General features: G+C 39.7%; 1 long non-coding RNA gene across 1 annotated transcript; it reads right to left on the reverse strand.

Annotated features, from left to right (window-relative positions):
- Positions 1-5,612: 5,612 nt before the first annotated feature.
- LOC143435533 (uncharacterized) lies at positions 5,613-23,614 on the reverse strand. The gene is made up of 3 exons (XR_013105910.1): positions 22,193-23,614; positions 11,100-11,166; positions 5,613-6,299 (listed from the first exon to the last, which is right to left on the reverse strand). It is a non-coding gene; the product is annotated as an uncharacterized LOC143435533 (long non-coding RNA).
- Positions 23,615-26,453: the final 2,839 nt, after the last annotated feature.

Genomic DNA, 26,453 nt, shown 5'->3' on the forward strand with positions numbered 1-26,453 from the left:
AATTAATTTACATCTCACACTGCTTTCCCCCCTGGTCGCCCCCCTCTGAGAGTCCCTCCGCTGTTCTCCCTCTCCTCCTCTGAGAGGTTGGGGACCCTCCTGAGTATTTCCCCACTCTGGCATATCAAGTCTCAGTCAGATTAGGTGCATTCTCTCACACCAAGGCCAGACCAGGCAGCCATGGAGACTGAGCTGAATGGCTGCTAGCTATATTTGTGCCCGGAGGGGCCTACTTCCAGCCTGTGTATGTTCTTTGTTTGGTGGCTTAGTCTCTGAGAGCTCCCAGGGGTCCAGGTTAGTCGACTCTGTCAGTCTTCCTGTGGGGTTCCCATCCCCTTCAGGGCCTTCAATCCTTCCCTCAACTCCTCCATAAGAGTTTCCTATCTCTGTCCAATGTTTGGCTGTGGGTATCTGCCTCTCTTTCATTCTGCTGCTGGATAGAGCCTCTCAGAGGGCAGTTATGCTAGGTTCCTGTCTTCAAGCATAACAGAGTATCATTAATAATGTCAGCATGTTGGTGCTCGCCTATGGGATGGGTCGCAAGTTGGGCCAGTTATTGCTTGGCCATTCCTTCAGTCTCTGCTTTGTTTTTGTCCATGCATTTCTTTTAGACAGGACAAATTTGGGGTCAAAAGTTTTGTGGGTGGGTTGGTGTTCTTATCCCTCCAGTGGGAGTTCTGCCTGGCTACAGGAGATGGCCACTTCAGGTTTCAAATCCCCACTGTTAGGCATCTCAGCTAAGCTCACTCACATTGACTTTTAGGAGCCTCCCCATCCTAGGCTGCTGGGATATCCTAGAGATTACCCCCACCCCAACCCCTGAAAACTGCAGATTTCCATTCATTCTCCTGTCACTGTGGCCTCTCCTCTGTCTCTCCCCATGACTGATTTTACCCCTCATCCCTGTCCTACTCCCCTCCACGACCTAGTTCCCTCCCTCCCTCTCTCTCTCTCCTATGACTATTTTGTATCCCCTTCTATGTGTGATTGAAGCATCCTTACTTGTGCCTTCCTTCTTTTTTAATTTCTTTGGGTCTGTGGGGTATATCATGGGTATTCTGTACTTTTTGGCTAATATCCATATGATGCATATCATTTTGGGTGTAAGTTACCTCACTCAGGATGATATTTTCTAGTTCCATCCATTTGCCTGCAAAATTCCTGATGTCCTCATTTTAATAGCTGTATAGTACTCCATTGCACAAATGAACCACATTTTCTGTATCTATTTTTCAGTTGAAGGACATTTAGACTGCTTCCAGTTTCTGGCTATTTCGAATAAGGCTGCTATGAACATAGTGGAACACTTGTCCTCGTGGGATGGTGGAGCATCTTTTGGGTATATGCCCAAGAGTGGTATACCTGGGTCTTCAGGGAAAACTATTTCCAGTATTCTGAGAAACCTCCAGATTGATTTCCAGAGTGGTTGTGCCAGTTTGCACTCCCACCAACAATGGAGAAGTGTTGTTCTTTCTCCACATCCTTGCCAACATGTGCTGTCACCTGGGTTTTTGATCTTAGCCATTCTGACTAGAGTGAGGTGAAATCTTAGGGTCAATTTTGACTTGCATTTCCCTGATAACTAATAATGTTGCTTTATCTTCTTATGTTTTATTTTGTTATATTTTTAAAAAAATGAGTGAAGAATGAATGAATGAACAAAAACTTAGCTATTAGGGCAAAGGTTAACAACTGAACTGTAATACCTGCACTTTTCAATACCTGAACTTTATACCTGCAGGGAGAGGGGAAAATCAGTTTTTTCCAATGGAGCAACACTGAGTGTATCATCAACCAGTCCAGGCCAGACCTCATGCTCAGTAGTTGATCAACATATATTAGACCCCGAGTTTTTGTGTGTATGTTTTTATTTGGTTATAGTTTGGTGGAGTTTTTCAATTTGTGTTGGTTTGGTTTTGTCTTGGATGTCGTTTCCAGTTTGCTTTATTGCTTTTAGAGGATCTTGTTGTATTGGAGTCTTACTTGTTTTGTTTTGGTTTTTTTTAGAAAGAATTTAAAGATGAATGGGTAGGGAAGGAAGGACTGCAGTGGGGAAGAATATGATCAAAGTATATTTAAATTACAAAATGTCTTAATAAAAATATAATTTAAAAAGAAAGAAGAAAAAAAGAAAAAATGAAGGGAGAAAGGAAGAAAGAAGGAAGGGAAGAAAGAAAGAAAGAAAGAAAGAAAGAAAGAAAGAAAGAAAGAGAAAGGAAAAGATATCAAACTGAACAAGCCACAAGGAGCAAGCTAGTAAGAAATGTTTCTCTATGGTCCTTGCTCCAGTTCCTGCCTGGAGTTCCTGTCCTAACTTGTCTCAGTGATGGAGTGTGAACTGTGAGTTGTAAGATGAAAAGAACACTTTCCTCCCCAGGCTGTTTTTTTGTGAGTGATAATTATCGCAGCAATAAAAAAAACTAGCTCTGACACTCACTAGCTACAGAACATCAGCATTCTCCTGACAGCTCCCAGTTTCCTTCTTTACCACAGTGAGATCATTCTAGCCTTATCTGATTTTGTGAGAATTCTGTGAGATTTTATAAAAGCAAGTGCCTCGCCCACACCTGGCCACAGACTGTGTTCTTCTGAGCTACAGGCCTCCTGGAGCAGCAGCATAGGCTTGGAGCTTATGAGAAATGCAGTTTGAGCCCCCAGCTCTTCCCTGTGTGGTGAGAACCTGCATCTTCATAGGACCTCCAAGTCTGAAGTGCATGGGTCACTGTAACAAAAGACACATTGTAAGTAGAGGGAAAATTCTTGAACACACAGTGACCCATTGCCTAGCTCATTCCGGGCGAGGCTAACCATGTCTCTAGTGCCACAGCAGACATTCCACACTTGACTCCCTGGATCCTCTTAGGAAGACCCTACTCTTGCAAATTCCAAGCTCTGGTACAGGAGGTTATTTTCTATCTCAAACCAAAATGAACATCCCTTCCCACACACAGGTTTGAAGAATACAGTGAGGCACCAATTACAGAGACCTCACATTCAAAATGGACTTGCCACCCAACTCAGCATAAGAAGAGAGAAAAGGTTTCTACCGATGCAGAATCAGTTCCGTGTCAGGCACTTACTTGCCCAGCCTCCATGAGAGCCTGGGTTCAGTCCCCAGGGTTTTCTGACAGACCTCAAGATTTGCTTGCTTAATCAGCTCATTGCTTCTGCTTCCTACTCATGCCTAGGCTCTACTTGCCCTTTTGCCAGCAGGACAGGAGTAAGAAAAGGAAAACACAGGAACAAAGACCACACTGGGTATAGACTTTCAGCGAGGGAAGAAAAGAGATCGCCAAGTGTGCTCAGGGAGGAGAGAGCTGCTGGTTCCTGTCAGAACAAATGGTGCTGCTGAGTTCCCACCACAGAAGTCAGCCCCCTCAATGTTCTGGCATGTGATTCTTTGGGAACAAAGTGCCATTTTGGAGTCATTAGCATTTGTAGCTATTTTATACTGTGGAGGAAATAAAACTGAATCCTTCCTGCGCGTTCTAATGAACAAAACAACACAGAAGCAACTTGAGCAAAGCTGGGGGAGCTGGGGGAGGGGCAGCACTGCCTATTTATGAACAGAGAAGATGAAAAATAACTGGGTAGGAATTTATGTGTCAATAAACAAAAATACTGGAGGATCCTAGTAAGCCCATTATTCCCTTGTGAAGCACCACATAAGGACATGAACATAAGGCTAATTTTGTCACCCAACTTGCTCTTTGACCAAACTTCTACTGTGGTATACAGAGTTTGTTTTCATTTCATTAGACTTCATACACCAGGATCACTTTCTTTCCTTGGGCCTGAAGAAGGCTGAGAAAACCATAAACAACCCATCATCCCAAATATCAGCTGTCAGGTTTACACCATCAGTTATAGTAGAAATCAATACAGTGGGGTTCGTTTGACAGTTGGAAGTTTAAGGATGGGAAGTAATTTATCCAAGTTCGTAACCAGTCCAATGTGGAGGTAGGCTGGAATGTCTGATCCCTTTCTGCAGCCTCTCGATATAAAACATGACCACAAAAATTAAGAGTTCTTACATGGTAAATTTAAAACTTTTCTGTCTTGGCTTTGTTAATAAGGTACTCTCCCCAAATAGTAAACAGTGAAGCCTCCTGAATATAACATCAACATAGTTATGCCAATGGAGGCAGAAGTAACTTTGGGAAAAATGGATTTCAGTCAGATCTTAATCAAAAGCCCACTTATGGGAATTGGGTTTCCAGTCTAAGTCTGAGCAGAGAGCCCCTTTGGGTAATCCCATGCTTCAACTCATTTACTGAATATGAACTTTGAGATATTTGCTTACTCCCTTCCTTTATGTCAAAATTCAACAAAATATGGGAAAAATCAAGTAGTAATTACCTGTAAAAAGGAAAGTGAAGTTAGGAGCTGGGAAGAAAAGGGCAAGAGAAAACTTTGTAGAATGAAAGTAAAAATCTATTTTCATAGGAGTTTGGGTTGAGGTTGTATGATCAGCACCATCAAAATGTATTAGATGGTCATCTAAGATTTGTATGTTTCATTATATATGAATTGTAGCTAAAATACAATCTCATATAATAGAAAAAAATCACCAAGAAAATATTTAGGACATAATAGAATTAATAATTAAAATAGTAAAGTTGACTTTTTTATAAGTTTCTGTCATCATCTTTACCAGCCACTGTATATAAACATCTTCAATCATTGCTGCAAAAATTGAAGTTTCCAGAAGCTAAAATGTGTATGGAAAGAAGGGGACATATGTTCTTGGCAATTGTCTCTGTTGGCACTGCCGGAAAACCAGGTCTTTGCCCTTGAATGGAAAAGGCTTCCTTCAGTAGTCAAGTATTATAGGCTGGCTGTGTGTATGGAGTGTGGGAGAGATGCCAACTTATAGGAACTCTGTAATTTATTTCTGAAGAGGCTCCTACAGAGCAGTCAAAATTTGGCATCTAAAATTCACAAATGTGTTCTTCCAAACAAATGTGGAAATGGGTCTAGAAGCTAGCAAGGAGGAAGAAAAGCCCCACCTCAGCATAAGATAAAGTGGGACTTTATGGTTTATGGGAAACAATTACCAAAGCATGCAGACAAAAAAAAGAAATCTCAGCTTAATGTGGTGCGACATGCCTGTAATTTCAGCACATGGGAGCTGTAGGCAAAATCAGGAGTTCAGGGTCCTTCCAAGCCATTTATCTAGCTTAAGGTCATCTTAGGAGACATGATAACCTGTCTCCCGCTAAAAAAAATAATAGAAGAAATTCCACTGACATTGAGTCATTTGGGGATTTTCTTTACTCTTCTGCTCCCACTTTCAATATTAGCCTGCTGTGGTTTGAGCATGTGCTCCCAATATTCCCCAATATGTCAGCTTTGACAGGTGGGACCCAACAGGTAGTGTTTGATCTCATGAATAGAACAATGTCTCTCTTAAATGGATGGGTTAGCTATCACCAGTGTTCAAGGTGTTTGATTCTTCTTTCTTTCTTCTTTACATGCTCACTTAACTTTCCACTTTCTGCCATGAGTTCAAGCCCTGCAAGACCCTCAGCAGTAGCCAAGAAAAATGCTGGAACCATGTTCTTGGAAGTTCTTGTCTACTAAACCATGAACTGAAATATACCTATCCCCTTTATAAATTACTCAACCTCAGATATACTGTTATAGCCATAGAAAATGGAAATAACCTACCCCCCTAACTGACCATTTAAACATTTTGAACTATTTCAAGCACAGGAAAAAGAGACTAATATAACAAGAGCACATTTGTGATCCAAGCTTTTTTTGTAAGATTGAAAATGTATTTTATTTGGTGACTAGAAATATTAGTAATTAACTAGTTCAAGTGAGTCTGTGGATTTTGCTGATATTTTTGTGTTCATATAAAATTTGCTCCTTTGACAGTTTCCTTCATCTTTCTGCTACAAATTCTTGGATGTGAATTTCTTTGAGGGTGATGAAAATGCTTTGAAATTAAGGATGTGATGGTCAGTTTCAACCACCAGCTTGATGAGATCCAGCATCACTTAGGAGAGAGATAAACTTCTATGCATGCTCGTGGAGATTCTCTTGATTAGGTTGATTGACATGGGAAGAAATTGCCAGTATAGTTGGAACAGTTTAGTGGACTGAGATTCCAAATTATATTTTCAAAAGGAAAAAAGTGTGGCTGGAAAGATGATTCAATCATTAAGAGTATTTATTTGTTGCTCTTGTAGAGGAACTGGGTTTCATTCCCAGAACTCTTGTCGGGCAGCTCATAAACACCTGTAACTCCAGTTCCAGGAGATTGGAAATGTTCTTCTGGCCTCTGTGGGCTCCTGCACATACAAAGCATACATTTATAAAGATACATGCACATACATATACATAAAAACAACATTTTAAAATATTAAAAAGAGAAAGTGAACGGAGGACCAGCATGCACTGTTCTCTGCTTCCTGGGTCTAGATATAGAGAGACCATGTTCCCCAAGCTTTGGCTGCTGTCACTTCCAGGCCATGATGGACCATGAGTTGGAACTTCAAGCCAAAAGAAACCATTTCCCCATTAAGTTGTTTTTTTCTCAGAGTATTTTTTCCCAGAAACAGGAAACACAACTGAAACAGGAGGATAGCTGTACAACACTGTAGATAAACTAAGCTCTGTGAAGTCTGTAGGTAAAAGGCTTAAAAGGTTAAAAGGTTCGGGCTGCGGGTTAGCTCAGTCAGTAAAAACGCTTATTGTCTAAGCACAAGGACTTGAGTTTGAGCCAGAGAATCAATGTGCAAAGGCTGGGTGTAGGGGTCCATGCTTGTGGTCCTAGTGCTGAGGAAGATGGCACCCAGAAAGAACATCATCCAAGATCATCCTCTGTCCCTGACCTCCATAAGCACACACAAGCAGTTGCACACACACGTGCACCTGAACACACACACATACACACACACACAGAGGAACACAGATGTACACAATCCTTAACAGCTGGACTTTATATTATGTAAGTTACAATTTAAGTTTTTAAAGAAAAGTTTCCAGCCAAGAAATGATTGCTTGACTAGCCAAGCCTCTGGTTTTTGTTTGGATTTATTGACTGTCTTCTCAGTCATATTTGCCCTGATGTTGTGGTATCATATGTTGGTACCCTATGGCTCAAATCATGGCAGCCTTCTCTGAGGTATCCACAGTCATTGTGAAGCCTCACAAAATGTACATGCATTTCCATGCATCAAATACAGAAATCCCATGTGCTTGTGTTACTTTCTGATTTTGGGGCATCTTGTTTACATTGCACAGAGTAGGAACTTATGGTCTTCTAAAGCCTTTCCAACTGAAGCATCATTTATTTTCGTTTTGTCCTTTTGGCCTCTTTCCTAGATGCTCTACATTAACTATTTTAATGTATACCTTTTTCAAAATTGTGAACAAGACATAGATATATAAATAAAACAAATATAGTTATTATATTATATATACACAATATAACAAAATCACATTTATGATTTGGTCTTATCTGGTTTTGTTCTTGTTATGCTGTGTTGTCTTATTTTGTTTTGGTTTTTTTTCAAAACAGGCTTTCTTTCTATAGTCCTGGCTGTCTTGGAACTCACCCTGTAGACCAGTCTACCTCTGCCTACCAAGTGATGGGAGTAAAGGTAGGAGCCACCACAGTCGCCTTGTCTGGTTCTGCTGTTGTTTGTTTGTTTGTTTCAGTTGTGGTTCTCAAATGGTGAATGAGAGTATTTTGTGGTTCCCAAGGGACATTCAGCAATATCTAGAGATTACTTGGATGTTAAGACTTAAACAAAGCCAGCGGCATCTATCTAGTGGGCAAAGGCTAGAGACTCCAGGAAATGTCAAACTATATACAGGACAAATCCCTCAACCCACCAGGAATTTGTGTATTAGCACGAAATGTCAATAGGGTGAGACTGAACAACTCAGGATTAGAGTATCATTGACATCATAGGAGCAGAAAATCTCAAGTATAAAACACTTAACAAGAGTAACAAAAATGTATTTAATCCAAGTTCCAAGTTTTATGTGACAAAAGCTTCTTCAAAAATGAAGACCATTAGACTGATGGAAAAGCTGATTGTTTTTAATGCTTAGGTTTAGTGAAGAATGAAGAAAGGTATGGAAATATGGTTGGACAGAGAGCCTTAATCTAAGGGTAGTGGGCTGAGTGGACTGAGTCGGGACATCTATCAAGGCTTGTCTCTTCAGATTATTCTTAAGCTGTCCTGCAGCATTCTGTAGGAATAAAACACTCTAAAATGGAGAAGGGGAAGGGCTTTCTCAGAGGAGAAAGTTCTAGTTTGAACCACCTCTAAGAACACATGTTTCTAACTCAATTTGTGGGGTTAAAAATATGCAAAGCTGGAAGGCTGCAGAAAAATAGCAGGGTTTTTTTGGTTTTGGTTTTGGTTTTGGTTTTTGGTTTTTGATTTTTGATTTTTGATTTTTGATTTTTGATTTTTGGTTATTGGTTTTTCTTCTGTGGCTTTTCAATCTCCTCCAGTCTCCAATCCTCCTCAGGATGCTGAAGTGTCAAATGCGGAGGTCTCATTTTTCTGAGCCACCTTTGTCTAATTGAAAATACCATTAACTGCTCATTTTGAAGCCTTATTATCAAGACAGTAGCAATTCTCCCAGTCTCTGAGATATGTGATGCCAAATGCTGAAAATGCAAGTGGGAGAGCATTCTGGACCTCCCTAGGGAAATCAGGCTATCAGCTCTGTAATTTATTGACTATGTTTTATATGGCCCCAGACACATCACAGAGCTATAAAATGGAAATCAATTCTTCCGTGTTCAGCAGTTTGAAACACATGCTCACTCATTGGTCTTCCTAGCAGGAACAAGTAGATAATTAGAATCATATTCAGAGAGCTTTATGAGCATGATCTATATAGGAAGATAAAAGAAGGGAAAGCACATTATTCTTACCATTTGCTAATGCATTAGAGAGCAGAAAGTACATTAATTTCTTATCTGTGTAGTCTCTACCAAAAAAAGTTCATTTGCTGATTTTTTTAACTAACCAGCTAACTTATTTATAGACGGTTATTCCTTTTGTCATGCAAGGTTGACACTCACTGTGTGGCTCTATTTCATGTTTCCTTTTTCAGTAATAGTCTAATAGTGGTAAAAAAAAAAATTGATTCTTAAAACAGGTACAACCTTGAGTGAGAATTGGCTCACCCATTTTGGAAATCTTGTAACAGGTAGTTTTTGAAGAGAGCAAACACCCGTTGTATGAAGCAAGTACAAGAGCCTGGATGATCTTGCAGAGCCTGACTACAAACTACACTCACATTACTTTAGAAAAATACCCTGGGGAAAACCCTGAAGGATTATCTGAGTGACATGCTTGCTGGAAGTCCTCCCCAACTTCTCCAATTTATGCTAGCTGTAGGAAAATGTCACAATTAGTAGATGTCACATGGAACACTTTTTTTGGCCACCTGATGGTCATGAGGGATATAGGATCATTATAGTTCTTCTACAATGAGTTTACTAAATGCTTTCCAGCAGTAACATAAAAAAATCACATTCAAGAGTAGTGGCATTTGCTCACTGAAGATGTTCTGAAATGAAGTTCACATCTTTCTTCTAGGGATCTGGCTCAGCCTTTTTGCTATCAAAATACACTTTTGTGCAGCCATGGTGCCATATGTTTGTGACTAGAAGACTTTTGATTTAATGAAAGATGACACTTTGGGAGGGACTTAAATAATACACATGAGAATGGCTGGGAGGTTTTTGTATATGAACTGATTCTGTCTCCATGTGGGTGTGTGGAAACATCTGTTTCAAACCATTGTGGGAAGACAGGCCATAGGTTCACTCTCACCATATGTTTGTTACACTGTCTTGACCTAAGAGGGGGCTTCTGGACTGGAAAGGAAACAGAAGTAGTCTTGGCATCATATCCTTTCACAAAACAAAACAAAACCCACATCCTTATACTGTTTGAAGGGTTTCTTCACAATATGAAAATTCTTCAAATTTCCCTCTTTTGTTTATTTTTTTAACCCCTCACCCAGTTTCACCATAGTTCATATCTACGTGACTCGGGGCTCATTTGTCAACATTTAGAAACTGACATTGCTGCATTACAATGGGCGAAATCACCCACTTTATTTGGATTCCACCAGTTTTCCCACTAATGTTCTTTTCATTGTTGTTCATTTTAGAATCCCATTCAAGATAGCATGCTGCATTTACTTACCATTTTTCCTAGTCATCTGTGTCACCTTTTGATGACTGATGGCTCTCCTCTGCATTTTGCCTAAGCATCACATTGGGATCTTATGAACTCTCCACCTTTAAGTCAACTCTCTATTGTGGAAGACACCATGCACTTCATAAACAAAGTCAAAAGACCCCTGAGTTCAAATTGACCTGAATGCTTCCTCCCGGAGGATTAGATTTCAAGTCACCAGAAGGCATCATCCAAACTTCCAAAGGAGGAAGGTTACCAACAGTCCTACCAATCTGTGACAATTATGAACCATATCAATGACAAGAATAGTATGAAAACCCTAAGGAGGTAACAGTGACATGCATAACTTTGTGGTAAACAACAACTCTCTAATTGTACTTAAGATCCATTTAACAAGAGGAAAACCATGTCTGGTACTAGAAACCTAACTAACTACTCAATACTAGTGAAGTCATGGAGGAGAATCTGCAACCACTACTTTGTTTATCCAGCACATTCTCTGAGATGGTTTGAAAGAAAATGGCCCCCATAGGCTTACAGGGAGTGGCACTGTTTGAAAGAATTAGGATGTATGGCCTTGTTGGAGTACATGCAGTTTTGTTGGAGGAAATGTGTCATTTGGTGTGAGCTTGAAATTTCAGATACTCAAACCAGGCCCAGTGGTTCTCTCCTCCTACTCCCTGCCACTCCAAATCTAAAATTCTTGGCCTCTTCCTCAGAATTATGTCTGCCTACAGTACTGTCATGCTTCCTGATGTGATGATAATGGACTAAACCTCTAAACCTGCAAGATAGCCCCAATTAAATATTGTCTTTTGTAAGGGTTGCCATGGTCATGGTGTCTCTTCACAGCAATAAAAACTCTAAGACAATCCTTGACAATAATCTATAAGCATGTGTCTGTATACTCACAGATAAGTATAGTCTTCACCCCTCCTACTTCATCAAGGAACATTTTCTTTGAAACAGATGGAGACCACTGAGGAAAAGCACAACCAGTATCAAAATGCAGAGTTGTGAATACCAGTCCCAACTGAATACAGCTATAAAATACATGTATACCTAAGGCTCAGGGAACATTGTGGAAGAGGGGGGCAGAAAGATTGTAAGAGCCAGAGGATAAGGGAGTTTGCTGTGAGATTATATGAAAAAAAAAAACCAATATCTACATCCATAAACTCTCACCAACATAACTGTTCAAACACAGCCTAAACAAGGATAAAATGATGGACTTAGAATACTGAATGGAGAAAAGCCAATGAGACCTAAGCCATACAAAAAGAACTATAGAAAATCTAGGAAGCTGGAAGTGGGAGAGGTGATCTTCCCCCAGAGAAGAGTACAATTGGCTCTCCATGGTAACCCATGGAAAGATACATACAAGTACCACTCTACAGACTGACCAGATTACATTTAGGACTATATATGCACACACATACACACATAATATGAATGCAATAGAAATTATTGAAAAAGGTGCCCATGAATTTGAAATTTGAAGGAGAGTGTAGTGGAGTGTATGGGATGGTTTCAATAGAGGAAAAGGAAGAAATTTTGTGATTATATTACAATCTCAAAAATAAAAACAATGATTTTTTTAAAGTCTCCATGAAACACCAAGTGTGGTGTTGCATGTTTCTCATTCTGTTACTTAGGACATTGAGGGAGGTGGGCATATGAGGGGATATCAGGAATCCAAAGTCATCTTTAGTTAGATATCAAGTTTGTGGCCAACCTGAGATATATAAGACTGTGTTTCAAAAGCCTGCTTCCTTCCAAGTGTGGTGACCTACCTAGCATTTGGGCTACAGGGATGAAAGGATCAGAAGTTCTAGGCTAGCTTCAGCTACATAGTAAGTTGAAGCAAACTTGAAACTTGAACTTAGGCTACAGAAAGATGATGTCATAAAAATAAGACAAATAGAAACAACAACAACAACAAAACGTGTCTCCAACCTCTCAACCATAACCATACAACAGAGCTCTCCCAGTTAAAAGTCAGTCAAAAGAACCGTCCTAGGTTATCAATTTTAAAATACAATTAAACTACCATCTGCCTTCCTTTTCATCCCTGCTCTTTCCTTCTTTCAACAGCTTCATGTATCCTGGGCTGGCCGTAAACTTTTAACAAAGGATGTTCCACAACTCCTGATACTCCAGACTCTGCCTCCTGACTGCTGCTATTACATGTTTGTGACATCATGCCTAGTTTATGTGGTGCTAGTTTATGTAGTTGAACCCAGTACTTTCTGTATTCTTGGCAAGCACTCTATCAATTAAACTATATCCCCAGCATAATCTAATGATTTCCTAGTCCATGATTTTGTTGCTATTCTCAGTATAAAATATTCAGTGTGAGCTGTTGTGTGAAACAAAATAAAGACTTCATCAGGCAACAAGAAGGACTATACTAGGAAAGACAAGGTTCTAGAAACTCCATTTCTGGCTTGATGAGAAATGGAAATGTGCTTCAGAGCAGACTTAAATGGATGAGGGAATTATTCCGACAGTTAGATGACTGTCCAAAGAGCTCATCTATGAGCCACCTGGAAAAGGCTAGATGCATAGCATCAGAAAGTGAAGCACACAACAGTACCATGGGTATAAGATCAGAGTGGCTGATGGACAAACTGGCAGGTATCAACCAGGATGATTTTGATGATGGAGGAGGTTGTCAAAAACAATATGAATTCTTTTTGACATAGCCCATTTTACCTGAAAATTGGAGGTGGGGTCCTGATTGGGGCCAAAGTACCATGGGCAGGGTTTGCCCCTGTAAAAGCCATACAGAACAAGATAGCCAGAATTCAAACTGAGATAAATGAGTTCCAAAGATCCTGATTATAGAACCCTGGTTATCAGAGTCAGAGTGGGGAAAGAACACGGGCAAACCCACATTGACTGGGTGTTGGGTCAACTTCATCCCAAACAAGAGATGCTAAGTTCCCCTGTAAATAATATTAATCTTATGGTTTCTAGCACAAGTAGAGGAAATTGTGTACTTAGTAGCCTCAATTCACAATATGTTCACAGACTCCTCACCTCAAGTTACAACAATGAAAACTGTCTCCATGTCTGGGGAGAAGGTTAAGTAGGTAAAAGTACTTTCATCACATGCATGAGAAGCCATATTCACATTCTTAGAGAACGTGAAAAAGCCATGCATAGTCATGTATGCTTATGATCCCAGCACTGAGGTGGGAGGGAAAAATAGGACAATTATTGGGACTTGCTGGCTGCCAGCCTAGCTCCAAGTTTAGGGAAATTCTGTCTCAAGAAGATAAGGCAGAGAGTCTTAAAGCAGGACAGCTGATGATGTCCTCTGGCAGAACCATCCACACATCCACACACATTCATCACACAGAGAGAGAGAGAGAGAGAGAGAGAGAGAGAGAGAGAGAGAGAGAGAGAGAGAGAGAGACTCATAAAGTCTTTAGACATTATCTTATCCTATGGCTCTTAAAGAAGAAATCCAATCTGCTGATGAACATTTATTGATTGAAAATGAGGCAGATCCACTTGAGGCATCAAGGAGGCTCAATTTTAGTAGACTTTGTGGAAGAAAGAAACTAGGTCAGTACTTCATCCCAGAAAAAGAAATCAAGAGCAGTAATATACCTAGAAAAGCAACATGAACTCAATGGTCCCTTTAAAAGGGGCCACTGGACCTGGTGGGTGTTAGAAATGGCTGGTCTTAAATAAATAGTATCTGTAATAGTAATTCATGTATAGTAACTGAGTTAGGGTTACATATCATTTAATTATGCAATGAATGGTTCATGAATCTAAAAGAAAAAATGAATCCATTGTGTTCTCACACAGTAAAAATCTGTGTAACATTAATACTAGTTTTTGCTGAATGTAGGACATAAATCTGTTTTTTTATTAATGTCTCATAAAGGTACCATGTGAAGTTTTAGGTTTCTTTTGATAATGTCTCCCTGGGTACCCCAGACTGACCTCAAACCTATAATCCTCCTACTTGACTCTTTTGAACATTAGGATCATGGGTATATGCTACCAGACACCAAGCTTTCTCATTTTGAAATCTAAGGAAATGTTTGTTAGGTTAAGCACTTTGGTTGGCTAGACCATTATATTGTACAAACAGATTCAGCCAAGATCGCTGGTGTTCTGTATAGATTTGATATTTGGGACTAAAACAACAAGGGGCATTGCTGTTCAAACACTTGACTGCTTAACTCCATGTGGCTTTTGTAATTTTATGCCACATTACAATATATTCTTGTGCTTAGAAATTTATAAAAGGGCTCTCATGGCCCCTACCATGTCATGTCTCCCTTGAGTAAGGAGGGCTGGTTGCAGTGGTTTGCTGTTGGGAAATAGAGCAATGGGCTGCAAACCCCTACATGGTCTTCTAAAGATAACCACATCAGTGAGATTGGAAATGGTACCACTTCCACATCAACCTTGAGGAGACTGTTGCCCATGCTGGGGGATTTTATTGTAGCTTATGATTGATTTCTGCTGAACATCAGAGCCCAATGAAGCCATCTCCAGATTTTTGAGATAGTCAGTTTTGGTGCAATTTTGGGTAATTTATTATGAATCAAACAATAATTAATATATACACTAGGGCAACTCTACACTTAGATAAGTGACATCATAGTAGGTCCTCAAATCCAGCAATATCCAGCTATGAGAAAAAGGCTATTGAACCTAAATTGTAGCTTGGGAACAGAAAGTTTACCATTTCTAGGAAAAAAAAAAAAAGAAAACATTCGCAACATTTATAGTCCACTCAGTGAATGACCAGAAACAAGCACAAGAACAAGTCATGCTGCTAGACACCGGGTGAATTCTCCAGTCAGAAAAGGGCACTGAAAATAAAAGTGTTCTAGTGGCCAGGTGGTTGGGACACATATCTTTAATCTCAGCACTTGGGAGGCAGAGGCAGGCAGATCTCTGTGAGTTCTACATCAGCATGGTCTACAGAGTGAATTCCAGAACAGCCAGGGCTGCACAGAAGAAACCCTTTCTTGAAAAACAACATTCTAATTGTAAGAGCGCCCAGGATGCCCAGGATAAAATGGTGACTATAGTATCAAATTAGAACAAACCATTTGGAGTATAGTCAATAAAGACACTCTGCTGTCTTCCCTCTCTTTCCTTTTTGCACATTTTATAAATAAAACTTCAGTGGCAGTGAAAACAGGCAATTTATGGAACTGTATAACTTCACTTGAAGTCTACAGAAATGATTTGTTACACATTTCTAAAATCACATTCGTATTAGTGGCAAATGATCTGTGTAGACTAGATTTGATAGTTCAAGGAACATACTAAAGGAAATTTCTAAGCCATTACTACATCCACCAAAACTTGTCGCTCAGAAGTGTGGCCGACAGTTTTCATAGCTTTGGGGTTTCATGTGAAACAGAGTCCAACCTTCTGGTTCCTCAGGTAAAGGTGCTTGACATAAGCATAGTAACCTGAATTCCAGTCCCCCAGGGTCCCACATGGTGAAAGGAGAAAACTGATTTCCAGTGCAAACATACACATAGAACAATCAAATATAATGTGGTAAAATAATTTTAAAATAAAGAGGGAATGAGAGGGGGGTGGAGAGAGAGCACAGCAGCTCCCTGAACAACTGGCTCCTCTTCCTGTTCAAGAACTAGGGCAGGAACTTGACTTTCTCGCCCTACAAGAATCTGTGTCTGGGACTTGCTGTTCTGAACTGCTTTCAGAATTTCATGCATGTACTTCTGTTTAAAATTTGTTGATCTACAAATGCTCAAGAGAGCAGACAATCTGGTTAATTCCTCATTTCCCCTTCTATTGCCCCAGAAATAATTTTCTGTACTTTATCAGACCCAGCAGAAAGGAAGCTAACAGAAGGCAAATTAGTAACAAGGTCAATATTTAGTCCATGTGCATCATAAGTCTGACCAGATGAGAAAACGTTCACTTTCAAAAGCTTCATGCCAATAAGCACATAAACATCACCTTGAGTCACACAGATTCCCTTCCCAGTAGTCTACAGGTTGGGTCAATGTTCTTTGGTGTCCCACTGCCAATGTACCATTCTTGGTTAAAGTTCATACTTAGGAATCAAATGACCAGGATTTTGACGGGCTCCATCCTTTATTCTTCTCATCATGAGCTCTTGGTTTCTTCACCCATATTACCTGAAGTTCAAAGTGTTTGTATTGTGTGCTGCACTGTGCTCAGTAAATGCTGTGATTAGTTTAGGGCTTCTCACTAGCAAATAATGGATTCTCACATCCATCCCTTATCCTACCTTCTTCCATCTTGCTAAGACACTTTCTTGCCCCCCTGACCCATAGAACCATCCAAAAAAAATCACCTATGATTTGGTAGCACAGAACATTGGTTGGTTGCTGCTTCCTTCTCTGGGTAATGATCATGGGCTTGCAGATATCAAGCAAATATATAATGTTTGATTCATCAGTAAACATTACATTTTAAGAATACATTTTTCCAATACACATTTCTTCATTTTTCAAAACAAAGCAGTCAAGCATTGGCTCATCCAGTCCATCATCACAGGGTGCATATGACCAGCTCAGCTGCTGTCTTTCACTGGTGTGTTAGCCTCCTTTGAGCTTTACTACATAACTTGTATGTGTTTTGATTTCTACTTAGGTTTAATGTGTGTGTGTGTGTGTGTGTGTGTGTGTGTGTGTGTGTGTGATTCATTGTTATATGAAATTTAAAGTTCACCAAGCCTCCTACTAAATATAGCCATTGTGGATCTGCCTACTGCTTTCCTACTTCTGATTTGCTGACTCAAACAGGGCTGGGCATAAAGGCTGCAGAGAGATCTTACAAAGTTGCGAAGACTATGAAGCACTTGATTATTTTCTACCTGTAGGACCATCTCATGCCTTCAGAGATTACTTGATAGCATCTCTTTTCTGACCAGTTCCCCCAAATCCTCTCTCTGGAACCTAAGACTCTTAGGCTCAGTTGCCTACTGGGCAATTAGACCACCATTTTACACAAGGCATGCCCAAAACAGAAATACACACACACACACACACACACACACACACACACACACACACACACACACACAGTGGGAAAGGAGGGCAGGGGAAAAAAGGAAGAAGGGAGGGAGGGAAGGAGGGAGGAAGGGAAGGAGGAAGGGAGGGAAGGAGGGAGGGAGGGAGATCAACTCCCTCAATATCCTTTCCCCTCTCCCAAGCTGGTTCCCTTTCTCTCCCGCCCCTCCCTCAGTTAATGCTCACACTACTTTCTGATCACATGTATTCCATGACCCTGTATCTTTGTTCTTTATCATGCATCCTCTTCTAGTATTGCGACCCATAGACACACACACACATAAATATATGTAGAGAGTGACATTTATCCTTTTCTTTTGGGCAACTTTTTCTTCTGCCTTAGGAACAATTTGTGCCACTTCAGAAAGGAACATCTCAATGGGGGGGGGGCAACTTGTGCATAGGTAACCCTGGACTCTATAAAAGTAATGGATCTTGGGTGATGCAGCCACCTGGATGTGTTCAATGACTAGAGAATCTATATCTATCTAAGCTGTCTATATATTTGAACACATGCAATAAAATTTGGCACTCTTTGCCCCTGTGTCTACTCCCACTGTTTGTCTGAACCAATTTTACTATTGCAATGCAAGAATGGCCTACATGGCTTCTTTATGACATCTTTCAGATACTTGATGGCTTTTCAGATATGCGTATCCTTGATCACTTGGACAGTTTCATGGGTATTCTTAAAGTGAACGTGAAAATTTGAACCTCTTGTTTTGCATGATTTTGTGTATGCTTACTCGTGTATGTGCATATGCATGTACATGTATATATATGAATATGTGTGTGTGCACGTGCATGTCTGTTTGTGTATGCATGTGTATGCTTCACAGATGAAAAAACATATAGTACTTTAGACCAAGGCTTCTTCTTTTTTTTTTTTTTTTTTTTTTTTTTTTTTTTTGGTTTTTTGAGACAAGGTTTCTCTGTATAGCCCTGGCTGTCCTGGAACTCACTCTGTAGACCAGGCTGGCCTCGAACTCAGAGATCCACCTGCCTCTGCCTCCCAAGTGCTGGGATTAAAGGCGTGCTCCACCACCGCCCGGCAAGACCAAGGCTTCTTAAACCTTTTCCACTCACATCTGCTTTTTGCCTAAAAAAATATTTATGTGGCTTTGGGTAGGGATATAGGCATATAAAACATATATAAAACAATTGGTAATTTTACCAATTGTTAAAAAGTAAATTTATGTACTAATGAGATGAATATACTTGTTTATTTTTTTTTTTTTTACATAAGGAATTGAGTTTTGCCAGAATACTTGCTATCCCAGGACACAGATCTTCAATGTTTTTCAGTTTATTGATATTTTGGTTTTACAATCATTAGAACTGAGAATGCCATAAAAATATGTTGCACAAAATTTTAGAAGCATGTTTAGGGCCATTTTAGCAATTCTGTCCTAAGCCCTAGCCAAAATTCACTGACCATTTGTTGTCACGATTGTTGTTTATTTTATAAAACTCAATTGCTTCAAATAGCAATTTTAAAATTAAATATTCTAATGCAATGCTATCCAGAAATAAACTCATTTGATATTAATATGCTAAGGAATGACAGTAGGAAAACATTGACAATCATTGTTTTCCGTAATTAAACAACACGTTTTCATAAGAGCAGAAAACCTAGTATGTACAGTAAAATTCCTAGCAGACAGTCATGTAGACTCTGAGTTAATATGTTCCAAGCCACATTGTCACTAGTGCATTGTGGGCATGAAGATATGTGCAGTGCAAGGTGTGTCTGTTATGTGGTCAGATCAAGGCTATAATGAAGTTTCAGTATGCAACATGGGTAAATGCTGCCAGGAAGAGCTTAGATTCATCATGCATTTGATTTTGGATTCATTTTGGTCACTGCACACTCAGAAACCTATTACTATTGCCAAAGTTTTTCTAAACTTCCACATTCAGTTAAAAGATTCCATATAGGTTCCTGACCTACAGTTTGTAGAAGCTAGGCCCGGAGCTGGAGATTTGGCTCAGGGATTACAAGTGCTTCCTGTTCTTCAAGAGAACAGGAATTTTGTTGGCAGCATGCACATCAGATGGCTCACAACTGTCACTCCAGCTCTGTGGGGTCTGATGCCCTCTTCTGACTTCCATGAGCACTTATACGCATACAGCATAGGCACACACACAGACAAAACACACGTACATATAAAACCTAAAAATATAAATTTACAGAAAAAGATACTTAACTCCAGCTGCCTGCTCTAAACTCTTCTCTATGCCCCAGTCTCCTTCATATTGCCTGTGCCACTATAGGAGAGACCAGGCTTGCCTTGAATGTTGAAACATGTTGTTTTCTTTGCCATGGGTGCCCTTTCTCTAACCCTTTCACTTGGCAGACTCATACTTGAACTTCAGATTCAATTCAAATGTCGTTCCAAACTCCTCCCACTCTAGCTCGCTGGATCCCAAACAATCCCTGCATTCACTGCTGCTCCACAAACTTGAATGTCCATCCTATATTAGTTAAGTCTGAGGATAAGTAGTTGTTTCCATATCTATGTAACTCAGAGTTCTTCAAGGTCAAGGACAGGCCTTATTCTTTGTATCACCAAAGTCTGTTGGGAAAGGAAAAGGGTGTATTACTGTGCAGAATGGTTGTGTCTGCCCAGAGCAATAAGAGTAAGAATATATAGTGATATTCAGCCCATTGTATGGAGAAGGAAACTGAAACTCAAACACCTCTTTTAAGTCACACAATTGCTAGTATACAGATAGGAATTTGGATCTTTGAACTTGAAGCTACATATGTTCTTCTTCTTTCCTCCCTCTCTCCTTTCCTCCCTCTCTCCTTTCCTCCCTCCCTCCCTTTCTTCCTTCCTTCCTTCCTTCCTTCCTTTGGACTTTAAAGTATTCATCTTTTTAAAAATGGCTCCACATTGAAAGGGTTGCTTAAGAATTCACTCCATGTTGTCCATTCCTGTTCTGCATCCCTTTGCTAAATGAATCTTGCCCAAAAGGGTATTATGAGGGTACAGTTAGTGAATACATTCTGTTACTGAAGTCATTCATTTTACCTGATGTGCATACAATTGAAATCCTACTTAAAATATTTTACAAAACTGGTCATGGTGGCCCAGGTCTGTAAATCCCAGCACTTGGGAGGTAGAAGCAAAAGAATCAGATGTTCAGAACCACCCTCAGCTACATAGCAAGGTTATGCTATGAGGCGGTCTCTGAGACCACCATAGCCAGCAGAGTAGCAATCTGAGGAAGACATGGAAGTAATTTGGTTCAACATGACTCAGTAGCTGGTATTGGTTCAAACTTTAGGAGTCTGACCCTGAGTATTTTATTTTGGGCGTATTTAAGCCCAACTTAGTGAAAACCTTTCTGGTACCAATTAACTTAATTCTGTGTGTAAAAACAAAGCACACATAAATCTCCTAGAGGAGCAAAGTAATCTAAATGAAGATCAGATGAGACTACATCAAAACTCTTTGTAAAGTACATGTGACACCTTCCATAAAAATGGGTTCTATAAATGAACTACATATGACACCTTCCATAAAGATAGATTCTACAGATTGACTGAGAAAAACAAGCTCATGATAAGGGTCTGTGGGAGGATGTGGGTAAGGTCTCAGCTATGCAGATAGCACAAAGGTCACCGGGCTATTAACCACAGCAACTCCCAGCCTTCTGGGCAGACAACAGGTTTTTGCATCCCTTCCTTTGAAGGGACAACGCCTTGTGTTTAACATTCCAGGTTCCCCCAGTGCTTATCTATGAGCCCAAAGACCTCTGTACCTCCTGGATTAGCCCTTGCTATTCAAGTCCCTAACTCAAAAAAAAAAAAAAAAAAAAAAAAAAACCAGCAATTAAAAACAAATGAATTTTTTCTAAGGCTGTGGGACATAGAGAATAAAGACATACTGAAGCAGTCTCTTTCTGCATTGTCTAAACTCTAGCCCTTCTCCCACTCTTCTCACCAGCCTGCTGGAGGTTTCCTGGCACATCACAGAGTCTCCTCTTGCATCTACCTTGTCTGGACTTCTGTTGCAGAAGGGTGTTGGAAATTACTCTGTGCCTTCTCTCTTCTCTGCAAGCAAATCCATCTCATTCATTCTCTTTAAAATGTTCACTACCAGAATTCTCGGTTGGTAACACAATGGCCAAGTAGACATCTCTAGTTGGAGGCTTATGGTCACTATGATCTCAACATGACCCAAAGAGAGTTTTGTTTTATTTATTAACATGGTTTTCTCAACTAAGCCTCATAACTCAGTGAATGATGTTACTCACTCACTGTACAAGTTATTATTTTTTATAACATCATCTCAATTTACTCCAGTATTAGGAATTGTGTGCACCAGGCAAGCACTCTGCAACTCTCAAGTCATTGTTCTTCCTTTTTGTTTTATGCTTTCTCTACATAGAGTCCTACTGGGCCAGCAAATCCAGTGAATTCAATCTCCAAAACTTTTCTCAAATCTGTCCACTTGTCTCTATGTCACCTGTGTCAGCACTGTCACCCGGGTCTACTACAAGAGCTTCTTCTAGCCTTCTCTACTGAAATGTTTAGGAAAAATATAAATCATATAACATTAGCTCAAGGCTCAAATCAATCTGATGAGTTCTTGTGCTTGGACTAAAAAAAGCATCCTTCTAGTCTAGTTTTAAATGTCTTTCCAATGCTAGCCTCTGTTCACTTTTGAGGTCTCTCTCATTCAGTCACTCATCAGACGCTGCAATTGCACTCAGCCATGTCATACTCCTTTCTGCTCTTGGCTCTAACTGATCTCCATAACCAGATTTGTGTCTCCTTCCCTGATGTTCTTAAGGCTACCGTGGCCTGGTTTTTAGCACACCAGCTTCAATTGTCCTTTCTCCAGAGAGGTTTTCCCGGCCTATTCTGTGTAAGTAAGCCTTGTTTTTCTTATATTTTGCCTTTGTTCCATGAGAATAGGAACTGGATTGATGTTGTTGAAGACTTACCTGGTGTCAGCAATCTGGAAAAGAAGATAAGGGCTCCGATGGGGTCTGACCAAAACTTAGGTCATACTGGAGTGTTAAGGGAGGAGTCTGAAAGGTCACATTGAGTCCAGTATTCCACTTCCTGCCAGTCACTTCCAAGTTGGATGGAATTGTGACAAGAGCAAAAAAACAAATCGTTGTTATTATTGGCCATAGAATCTCCCAGTGGTTAAGCTCTCCTGGCAAACACATTTGCTGCTTAGGATTCCATTTAATGTCTCTTTGCCTCGATATATGTTAAGCAATGTTGAAAGTCAGCTCATTCCCCTCCTCTGAGAAGGCCTCCTTGACTTTCCTGGCTGGTTTTTACTGTCCCACAGCACCTCGTGTACTGATTCAGTGTATCTCTACCACATTTTATTACCTACTGTCTGACTCCCACGAGGGACTATATGTTTGTTGAAGTCTGAAACTGTATTTTATTCTTTGCATCTTCTTGGCCTGTCAGGGTGTCTGGCAGCACAGTAAAGCTTTGGCTCATAAACAAGCCTTGGGAAGTTCAAAACTTAATGGAGGAAAAGTGCATTTTGTGCAACGCTTAACAGTATTAGCAGAAATGCTGGCAAGAAATATAAAGTGGGGAAACATTTTCTGAGCATGAATTTATTTGGATGTAAGCAAACTTTGGAGTTATTAGATAACTACACAATAATCATCAAATAATTTTAAACCAGGGCAAATTCTAGAGGAAAAAGAACCCTTTCAATTGCTTTAGATCCAAAGAATAAATCCTGAATGAGCAAATGAGAGAAAAAAATATTTCTTTCTGCCAGTTAACACTGTATAATTTTATGACCTTCTGAGTAGGAACATCTATTAAGTTATTTTTAAACCTTGACAATGACCTGGTAGAGATTTACATTGAGAACTGGGCACTACGGAGTCAGAAAAGGCACAGATTGCTTTCATTAAAGCTCTTCTACAAACCAGTGAACCATTCAGACCTTCGGTTTAGAGCCTACTCTCCAGAGTGAACTAGACACTTGATGGCTCCTGGCGGTTTTCAAGGTGCAAGTTTATTGTATTTTAGGTTCTGTGCATTGCTCCAAGGGACAGATGGTTAATAGCTTTTCTTTGGGCACTCCCACACCCCTAGAAAAGGTGTGAGGAGGCTCCAGGGGAAAGAAGATCCTCTCCCACAGCAGGCCTAGTCTCTCACAGAGTTGGGATTGTTGACCCACTGATTGGGTCTGAAAGCCTTTTCAGGCACACAAAAACTGCAGTTTCTCTATTAGCATATCAGAGGTGGCCGCAGTGGTGGGAAAGGTTTCAGCCAACAAAAGACACTGCTCAGTGACATTGTCTTATTGGTGCTTACAGAAGCAGAAAAAATGATCATCTGGCCAAGGCTGCTATGATGGACAGATGTTGACTTTTTTTTTTTTTTTTGTGAACTACTTCTTCCACTCCAGACCCTCCCAACACCACTATGTGCTGCAGATTGCAGCTGGGCCTCCTACCCAGGCATAATTACTTCACAAGGAAAAGCCACACCCCCACCTCTCTTTTGCTAGGAGAAAGAAAAAGCTTCAGCTGTAACCAGAAGGAATTTGTTTCCGCAACCCCCAGCCGCCCAACTTGGACTTGAAACTTTTATTTGAAATATAGCATGATAACAATAGGAGAGTCCTCTGTCAGTTACTAAGACCAAATCCCTTGTTATGTCACAGAGCCTCTTCTGAAGAACCAGCCATCTTAGACTCACATTGGAAGGGAGAAAAGCTACTTAGTAAAAATGATAACGTTGCATGCTGATTTTCCCTCTTGGAAATTGGAGATCAGTATCCTATCTTCTGTTGCAATGGCTTACATCCTGAAGAGTTTTGTCCCCAAGGAATACTGGATGATGTCTGGAAACACTTTTAATTGTAACTACTAATGTGAGAATCTGAGCAGCCAGGGAAAGTACTAGATATACTGCCAAATGTGCTAAATATACTTAGCTCAAAATGTGGATAGGGTCATTCCTGGAAAATTGGTCTAGAGCACTTGTTCTCAACCTGTGAGTCCTGCCCCCTTTTGGGGGGGCTGTCAAATGACCCTTTCACAGAGGTCTATATCAGATATCCCACATAGCAGATATGTACATCAATTTATAATAGTAGCAAAATCACAGTAGCAACAAAATAACTTTATGGCTAAGGAACTGTATTTATGAGGAACTGTATTAAAGGGTCACAGCATTAGGAAAGTTGATATTCTTACACAGAGAAATTGATACTGATAAATGGGCACTTATTTATCAATAAGGGGGCTTAGCTACATCCCTGTGTTCATTACATTAAGCATACTTGTCTCGAGCAGATCACAGAGAGGTTGTAGTATCCTTTTGGGGAGAGGAGCAACAGATCCTTCTTTGCTCAGGGATCGTATGCTGGATTGACCGTGAGATTATCAGCTCCACGAGAGAGAAGAGAGTACACCAGAGATGGAGGGTTTGACATTCAATTGCTCTTTAATGATGCATAGCAAACAATATATTATCACCAATGCTAAAGCTATTGCATTGGTGATACAACAAGGTATTGCCACATTTCTTATTTATTCCACGTATCGTCTCTATCAAACACAAATAATAAATTGCCAGTTACCAAAGAAATAAGCATAGCAACAAGTACATCATTCATTCATGGGTTATACGACCTGAGTCCTTATGATGGTTTCGGGTTCAGGTCTAGAGACCACGAAGGTGGTCGCAGGCTGCGGCTTGCTTGACTGCAAAGCAGTCAGGAGGCATGGTCGGGGGACCATGTCAGGCAGACATGGCTACCAGTGTGTGATGTTGTGCTCCAGCAGGCTCCTCTTTTTATGCCCGATTTGACATCACTGCTGACATGTGGCCAATAGCCATTTGCGTCTGGTTATTGCTGGGCTCTGACCCCATTACAGCTGGTTATCATACTTATTCAAAACAATTTGTTTTTGTGCACAAATATTTTGATTCATAAGGTTTCATAACAACTTCTGGTTATCACAGCACTTCAAAACAACTTCACTTCAAACTTGTTTTCTTTCCTATTATAATATGGAGTCGGTCCTGTTAAGGGCCTGCTCCTTACAGTACTGAACAGTGTTTGATAAAGAAATAAAGTTTAAATTATAATGTCTCATCTATGCCTGTATCACTGAGTGGTTTAATCTAAGCAGTGGGTGTCAAATTTTATAAAATTGTATATTTAGTATAGAAAGGTGAAAATGCAGTAATTTTACTTTTTCCTAGTAAAAGAAAGGTATCTTTAACTTCACCCTGAACTAAATCTTAAATATACTACAAATGGTTATAATATTAGATTGAATAGCTCTTTCTCCTCACTTGAAAATACAGCCTTTTAGAAAACGATATGTTAGAGTTCTTTTTTTCAATATTTATTCAGTCAGATAGATAGATAGATAGATAGATAGATAGATAGATAATAAAGTTTGCATAAAAACCCACAGGTTGTAGTAGCCTAATTTTAATATCATGTTCGTTTGGATCTAATTTTTCTTTTCAATATCTACAAGTTAGAATACATTTCATCAAATTTATGCATAGTCATATGCATAGATCAGCAGATAAAGACAGACACAGACACATATATTATTTTTCTTAGATACAAGTTCTTCTACGTGTGTACAAAAAGGCTCCAGATTAAAGGCACTGAGCATTATTCATGGCCTCCTATTATAGTCATTGGTATATGATTTTAATTGTTGTCTTTTTTGAAGGAGTAAAGTACAATTTGGTCAGGAAAATAATCACAGGTGATTATAATGGTTATTATAAAAGAGAATATTAAGTGGGGAGCAGCTGGGTGTGTTGACACATGCCTGTGATCCCAGCATTTATGCAGCAGAAACAAGAGGATCAAAAGTTCAAGGTCATATTTAGTAGCAGAATTAATTCAAAGTAGTCCTGGGTTATATAAGACCCTGTCTCAAAATATCACTCTATCAGTAAATTTATATCAAATTAATTACCTTAATTCACCTTTAAATATATTTTGCTATAGGCTCGCTGATATATAATTCTTTCACTCAATTTTTTTTTTATCAAAACATCCAGTTGATTAAGAATTAAGACCAATACACAAAATATTTTAGTTATGCTTGCTGGTGAAGATATTTCACCACTGATTAACATTTTTGTTTTACTTACATTCTACCACAGTGGTTGATGTTAGAATTAATTGGGCCCTAAAGTCATACTCATTTCTGTGAACTGAACTTTTCAGGAAAAAAG

The sequence above is a fragment of the Arvicanthis niloticus genome, chromosome X (assembly GCF_011762505.2).
Source record: "Arvicanthis niloticus isolate mArvNil1 chromosome X, mArvNil1.pat.X, whole genome shotgun sequence".
Lineage (NCBI taxonomy): Eukaryota > Metazoa > Chordata > Mammalia > Rodentia > Muridae > Arvicanthis > Arvicanthis niloticus.